Source organism: Helianthus annuus, chromosome 15 (assembly GCF_002127325.2).
Source record: "Helianthus annuus cultivar XRQ/B chromosome 15, HanXRQr2.0-SUNRISE, whole genome shotgun sequence".
NCBI lineage: Eukaryota > Viridiplantae > Streptophyta > Magnoliopsida > Asterales > Asteraceae > Helianthus > Helianthus annuus.
The window spans coordinates 57,316,164-57,324,282 of record NC_035447.2 but is presented as its reverse complement, the minus strand read 5'-3'; positions in this window follow the sequence as shown (position 1 = coordinate 57,324,282).

Below are 8,119 nucleotides of genomic sequence, written 5' to 3'. Positions count from 1 at the left end.
CGGCTGGCATCCCGATCGGACAGTCTGCTCGATCGGACAGTCTGTCCGATCGGCTGGGCTGTTCGATCGGCTGACAGCCTGATCGATCAACAGCCTGGTTCGAGTGTTCGGTGTGACGATTTTTGATATTTCGATTTCGATTGAAGATGATACGAATACGATACAGTTTCCCATTCAAATTACTTTCAGTCCCAACTACTTTATCTAACATACAATCATCTATATTTCACACTATCCTTACATTACCATTCGTCGTAATTCGATTTCGATTGCATTTGATTTGAGATTCGGGTTTCGATTCGAGTTTCGATTGATTCGATTGAATACCACACAAAACATAAAATAAGCACGCACAGGTAACACGTAAGGCACACACACAAGTAATATATCACCAAATTCGCATAGTTCGAGATTCGAGTTCGATTGATGATTTGATTAGCTTGATTATTGATTGATTAACTTTATCGCATTGTTACTTCTTACTAATCACAGTCGTAAGTCGGTTCGCGTCGATCAAACATTCGATTACTTCGATTCTTTCTTGATTACAACACTTACTCCACATAATGCAAATAAAACATAAAATAGACTAATTATAGTCAAAGAAAGTCAAAGTTGACTTGGACTTTGACTTTGACTTTGACATTCGAAAACGCGGGGTGTTACAGCCTCCCCTTGTTTAGGGAATTTCGTCCCGAAATTAGGCTCGAAGCTGCATCGCACCGTGGATTACCAATTTGATGCTTCAGATCTTTATTTGAACAACTGCGGGTACTTGGCCTTCATGTCGCTTTCGAGTTCCCAAGTGAACTCCGCGCCTCGTTTGCCTTCCCATCGGACTTTCACGATAGGGATGCGCGAGCGCCTGAGTTGCTTGGTTTGGCGATCCATGATTTCGACAGGCTTTTCCACGAAGTGTAGCGTTTCGTTGACCTGAAGATCGTCGAGAGGTACAATCAGATCATGATCAGCTAGGCATTTTCGGAGGTTTGACACATGGAAAGTCGGGTGGACGTTACTGAGTTCCTCCGGTAGTTCGAGTTTGTAGGCGACTTTTCCGATCCTTTCCAGAATCTTAAAAGGTCCAACATATCGAGGCGAGCTAGTTTCCCTTTCTTGCCGAATCTGACTACACCCTTCCAAGGCGATACCTTTAGGAGTACGTAGTCGCCAACGTCGAATTCAAGGGGCTTGCGTCTTCTATCGGCGTAACTTTTCTGTCTATCCCTGGCCTTTGCCAAGTTGTCGCGAATCTGGAGGATTTTGTCAGTCGTTTCTTGTAGTAACTCGGGACCGGTTAATTGCGAATGACCGATCTCGTGCCATACAATAGGCGAACGACATCTTCTTCCATATAAAGCCTCGAATGGTGCCATTTGTATGCAGGCATGATAGCTGTTGTTGTACGAGAATTCGACTAACGGTAGGTATTTGTTCCAACTACCACCAAAGTCTATGACACACGTGCGGAGCATGTCTTCAAGAGTACGGATCGTTCTTTTAGTCTGTCCGTCAGTTTGAGGATGGAATGCGGTACTTAGGTTAAGCGACGTACCAAGGGCCGCTTGAAACGTTTCCCACAATCGTGAAATAAACCGAGCGTCACGGTCTGAAATGATGTCACGAGGCGTACCATGATTACAAATGATCTCGTCGGTGTAGATTCGGGCTAGTCGTTCTACCTTGTAGTTTTCCCGTATTGGCAAAAAGTGGGCTGATTTGGTCAGTCGATCAACTATAACCCAAATGCTGTGGTGACCTGATGGCGTGGGCGGAAGTTTGGTTATGAAATCCATAGCTATACTCTCCCACTTCCATATGGGAATTGGAGGTTGTTCGAGTAAGCCAGAAGGTCGTTGATGTTCAGCCTTAACTCTCGCACAAGTCAGGCAACTTCCAACATAGAGAGCGATATCCCGTTTCATACCCAGCCACCAGTACTTGTAACGAAGATCCTGGTACATTTTATCGGCACCGGGGTGAACGGAGTATCGGGATTTGTGGGCTTCGTTCATTATAATCTTTCGCAAATCGGTCCGCTTAGGGATCCAAATTCGGTCCAGATAATAGAAAATCCCATCTGCCTTGCTTACAAGCTGAGCTCCGTCGTGATAGATTCTCTCCTTCTTCAAGGTGCGTTCATTAAAACAAGCATGCTGGGCTTCGCGGATGAGAGCTTCGAGATTGTGCTGGGCTTGGGTATTGCGAATACTGAGCAAATAACTCCGTCTGCTGAGTGCGTCGGCTACAACATTTGCCTTGCCCGGGTGATAACGAATCTCACAGTCGTAATCGTTAAGAAGTTCTACCCATCGGCGTTGACGCATGTTAAGTTCTTTCTGATTAAAGATGTGTTGTAAACTCCTGTGATCGGTGAAGATCGTACACTTGGTACCATACAGGTAGTGTCGCCAAATCTTCAATGCAAAAACAACTGCGCCTAGCTCGAGATCATGGTTGTATAGTTCTTCTCGTGGATTTTGAGCTGACGAGATGCGTAAGCTATAACCTTGTCTCGTTGCATGAGAACACAACCAAGACCAAGGTTGGAAGCATCACAGTAGACAATGAAATCGTCGTTTCCGTCTGGCAACGTGAGAACAGGAGCATTGCAAAGCTTGCGCTTAAGGGTTTGAAAAGCAGACTCTTGTTCAGTTCCCCAAACAAAAGACCTGTCTTTATGGGTAAGAGCGGTAAGCGGCACAGCGATCTTAGAGAATCCTTCGATAAATCGTCGATAATAACCCGCTAATCCAAGAAATGATCGGACTTCAGACGGGTTCTTTGGCGTAATCCAGCTTTTGACTGCTTCAATCTTCGCGGGATCGACATGAATACCCTGACTATCCACGATGTGACCCAGAAACTGAACCTCCTCCAACCAGAATTCGCACTTGGAGAACTTGGCATAGAGGTTCCCCTGGAGTAACTCGAGAACCAAACGTAGATGTTGCGCGTGTTCGGCTTTCGACTTGGAATAAATCAAGACATCGTCGATGAACACGATGACGAAACGGTCAAGGTAAGGCTTACACACGCGATTCATCAGATCCATAAAAACCGCGGGTGCGTTGGTTAGACCAAAAGGCATAACAACGAACTCATAGTGGCCGTATCGAGTGCGAAAGGCTGTTTTGGGTATATCTTCCTCTTGAATGCGCAATTGATGATAGCCTGAACGTAGATCGATCTTCGAGAAACACTTGGCACCTTGCAGCTGATCAAATAAGTCATCGATTTGAGGCAAAGGGTAACGGTTCTTGATGGTCAGCTTATTCAATTCCCGATAGTCGATGCACATCCTGAACGACCCATCCTTCTTTTTGACGAAAAGGACTGCGCGCCCCAAGGAGAGGTGCTCGGGCGAATAAAGCCTTTTTCAAGTAACTCCTGGAGTTGGTTTGAGAGTTCCCTCATTTCGGATGGCGCGAGTCGATAAGGGGCTTTAGCGACAGGGTTTGCTCCAGGAATAAGGTCAATACGAAATTCGATATCACGACTTGGCGGTAGTCCAGGATGATCATCGGGGAACACCTGAGGAAATTCACGAACCACTGGGACGTCTTTGACTTCAACCTTCTTTTTCTTTTCCTTCTCTGCTACTATAATGTTGGCCAAGAAAACGCTGTATTCCTTGCGGAGATACTTGCTAGCTTGGACACATGACATGAGTTTAAGACCTTTCGAAGCTGTTTCACCGTACACACATAATAAATCACCATTCGCGAGCGAGAATCGAATCATCTTTTCAAAGTACACAACTTCAGCATGGTTTTCGCGAAGAAAGTCCATGCCTACTATGACGTCAAAACTTCCGAGTTGCATCGGAATAAGGTCGATTGGGAAGATGTTATTGTTGAGCTCTAGGGTACAATCACGAAGAACAGAGTTAACAGCGACGGTTCTTCCAGTAGCGACTTCGACTTTGAATGACGAGGGAAGATAAGAACGCTTACGACTAAGGAGCTTCTCGAATTCAAATGACATAAAGCAGTTATCGGCTCCGGTATCAAACAAACATGATGCATAAATACCATTCACAAGGAACGTACCACGTTGTTGTCAGCCTGGGCTTGACGGTCATTGATGTTAAAGGTTCTGGCACGGGCTGCTTGCTGTTGCTGCTGAGGCTGCTGCTATTGCTGCTGCTGCTGGGGTTCTTGTTTCACAACCCTGTTCGGGCACATGTTTGCGAAGTGGTTAGGATCACCACATGCAAAGCAGACTCGAGCATTGACTGCGGGTGCTTGAGCTGCAGGTTGGCCTTGAGGGACTGGAAGTAGAGCTTGATGAGCGGCGGCTTGAACTGGGGCTTGACAGGGTCCATAGCGACAGTTCGCAGTGAAATGCCCGTAAAGGTTGCAGTGGGCGCAGAAACGACAGGCGATTCCCACCGGGTAATGGTATGAGCATATCGGGCAGAGCGGGTGGGGACCTGTGTAAGCGCGCTTAGCTGGCGGCGCATTGATCACTGGAGCTTGTCGGTGGTGAGACTGCTGTTGAGCCGGTACGGCTTGCAGAGGAGCAGCAGTCGTTGTCACAGCACAGTTCTTGTTGCTGGAGCTGTTGTTGTTGTGCTTCTTCTTTCTTCTTGATGACTTGGAGGGTTGAGCAGTGGTGGTGTCGGCGGTTGATGTGGCGGTGGCTTGGTGCAGAGACTTGGTATGCTTATCCCAAAAACCTGACTTTACCCGCTTGTCATTGATCTCGGCGGCAAGCAGGTAGGTTTCTTCGATCGATGATGGCTTGGCAGCATGAACGAAATCGGCAACACAATCGGGTAGAGCTCGAATATACTTCTTGATGGCCATGTCTGATGTCTTGACCTGATCGGGACAAATGATGCTGAGCTGTTTAAAGCATGCAGTTGAAGCAGCGTTGTCTCCATCCTTCTGCTTGATGTTCCAAAACTCGTCCTCCAGCTTTTGGCATTCATGGGGAGGGCAAAATTCGTCCATCATAATAGCCTTTAACTCCTCCCAAGTCAGCTAATAAGCTGCATCATTTCCGCGCTTGTTTCGTTCGGCCATCCACCAGTCTAGAGCTCGGGACTGGAAGACACCTGTAGCATTGAGGGTGCGGAGATTCTCAGGACAGCCGCTTTGGCGCAGAGTGACTTCAACTGAATCGAACCATTGAAACATGGTGGTAGGGCCATCTTCTCCGGTGAATTCCTTGGGTCCGCATGCTTTAAACTGTTTGAAGCTGAAACCAGTCTTGTTGGCATCCTTAGGAGCATCGATTCACGACTTCTCAGATGACTTGCTGGCGTTTTCAAAGACATCACTCACAGCTTTTGCCACACTTTTGGCAATGATAGTAGCGAGACGCCTGTCTCTCTTCTCTTGGCGAGTAAGTGGGGTTCGGTGGCCAGATGACGACATGGTCTACAACAGACATCGTCGTATGTCTCATATACAACAAATCGAATCTCACCTCACACGTTTATTACTTACTAAAGCTTAGAAATACGTCGAAACACGCATCACATAAACACGTAGGCACATAACCACAGATTCACGTAATCACAGAAGCACATAGGCACGTAGAGCACAGAGACACATAAGCACAGAAGCACATACTCATTTAAACACAGAAGCAGTTAATGTCACATAATTCCCTTATAAGTACATAGAGCATTCTGACTGCCTCAAGATCCTATCATTCAAAGCTCGCGAGTCGTTCGTATAGCATATCGAGTAGTATAGTATAATCGTATAGCATGTCGAATAGTACAGTATAATCGTATTTCGTAGCATAGTATTGTCTAGATTTGCAGCGACTTGCTAGCGTTTTTGTGGAAATCGGTTAGATCCGAGCTATTCATGGTGGGTTGAAGCCAAAACATGATGTTCTTGAAGAACACCATGATGACATCATCCAAGAATGCTTAGATCTTGGTGATTTCACGGTTAGAAATCAAGATTTGAAAGATAGAAAGGTGTAGGAGCATGTTTTGATCAAGAAAGTACAAGATTTAGGATGAAAACTTACCGGAATCGAAAGAAATCTGAGAAAAGAAGGGGGATCACGAGCTGGTCGGTCAGAGCTTTCCAAAAGTGGAAAGAATGGTAATGACAGCCCTATTTATAGGCTCCAAAAGAGGAAAGGGTTGGCCGATCGGCTGGCATCCCGATCGGACAGTCTGTCCGATCGGCTGGCATCCCGATCGGACAGTCTGTCCGATCGGCTGGGCTGTTCGATCGGCTGACAGCCTGATCGATCAATAGCCTGGTTCGAGTGTTCGGTGCGACGATTTTTGATATTTCGATTTCGATTGAAGATGATACGAATACGATAGAGTTTCCCATTCAAATTACTTTCAGTCCCAACTACTATATCTAACATACAATCATTTATATTTCACCCTATCCTTACATTACCATTCGTCATAATTCGATTTCGATTGCATTTGATTTGAGATTCGGGTTTCGATTCGAGTTTCGATTGATTCGATTGAATACCACACAAAACATAAAATAAGCACGCACAGGTAACACGTAAGGCACACACACAAGTAATATATCACCAAAGTCGCATAGTTCGAGATTCGAGTTCGATTGATGATTTGATTAGCTTGATTATTGATTGATTAACTTTATCGCATTGTTACTTCCTACTAATCACAGTCGTAAGTCGGTTCGCGTCGATCAAACATTCGATTACTTCGATTCTTTCTTGATTACAACACTTACTCCACATAATGCAAATAAAACATAAAATAGACTAATTATAGTCAAAGAAAGTCAAAGTTGACTTGGACTTTGACTTTGACTTTGACATTCGAAAACACGGGGTGTTACAACCATATCGCTTAGCTCCGTCAGAACTGGAAGAACTATCCACGCAACTACAAGAGCTCTTGGATAAGGGCTTTATTCGTCCTAGCTCTTCGCCTTGGGGAGCTCCAGTATTATTTGTAAAGAAGAAAGACAGTACCTTCAGAATGTGTATCGACTACCGTGAACTCAACAAGGTGACTGTGAAGAATCGCTGTCCTCTTCCACGCATTGATGACTTATTCGACCAGTTGCAAGGGTCGAGCTACTACTCAAAGATTGACCTAAGGTCAGGCTACCATCAACTGAGAGTCCGGGACGAGGACGTCTCCAAAACAGCATTCAGAACTCGCTACGGCCACTATGAGTTTCTAGTCATGCCATTCGGGTTAGCAACGGAAAGAATTGCTCAGATACGACAACGAATGGCGGCAGCTCGTGACCGTCAGAAAAGCTACGCTGATAAGCGCAGGAAACCACTCGAGTTCCAGGTTGGGGATCGAGTGCTACTCAAAGTCTCACCTTGGAAAGGTGTAGTTCGTTTTGGCAAACGAGGTAAGCTCAATCCGGGATATGTCGGACCGTTCGAAATCATCGAGAAAATAGGCAAGGTGGCCTACAAACTGAAGCTACCAGCAGAACTTGGTGGAGTTCACAACGTTTTCCATGTGTCGGAATCACGCCAAAACGAGTGTGTTTCGCCAAGGGTAATCACGGCGAAACGGGTGTGTTTCGCCAAGGGTAACAACGACGAAACAGGGGAGTTTCGTCGAATGGGGAGTTGCATGTACGTGATGATCTTGACTGCCAGTCGTACTTTGTGAATGCAAACTGATTATGTATACGTGCGTACTCTAGGCCTTGACTGATTAATTGTGAGCACATACCTTAGCATACCGAGCAAACCAAGGTGAGTTCACACTTCCAAGGCATGGGATTCCCGGTGGGTTGGGAATGGGATTGTATGACTACCCGTACATTCATCACTACTAGACTACCAATTTACCACGGTCCTCGGTTTGGGAAGGACGCCAGTGCTAAAACCTACGTAAAGCCTACGTACTATTGTCCTCGGTTTGGGAAGGGCACCAGTGTTAGAACCTACGTGAAACCTACGTACTATTGTCCTCGGTTTGGGAAGGACACCAGCGCTAAACCTACGTACTCGCTACGTACTATCCTCGGTTAGGGAAGGGCACTTACGTAAAACCTACGTAAACTCATATTTACCGTTGTCCTCGGATTGGGAAGGACACCTATAGATACAACTAGTCTAGTACATACAACATGGGAAGCCCCCACTTATTATCGTAAAGGTTTGGAAACAAGGGTACTGGGTA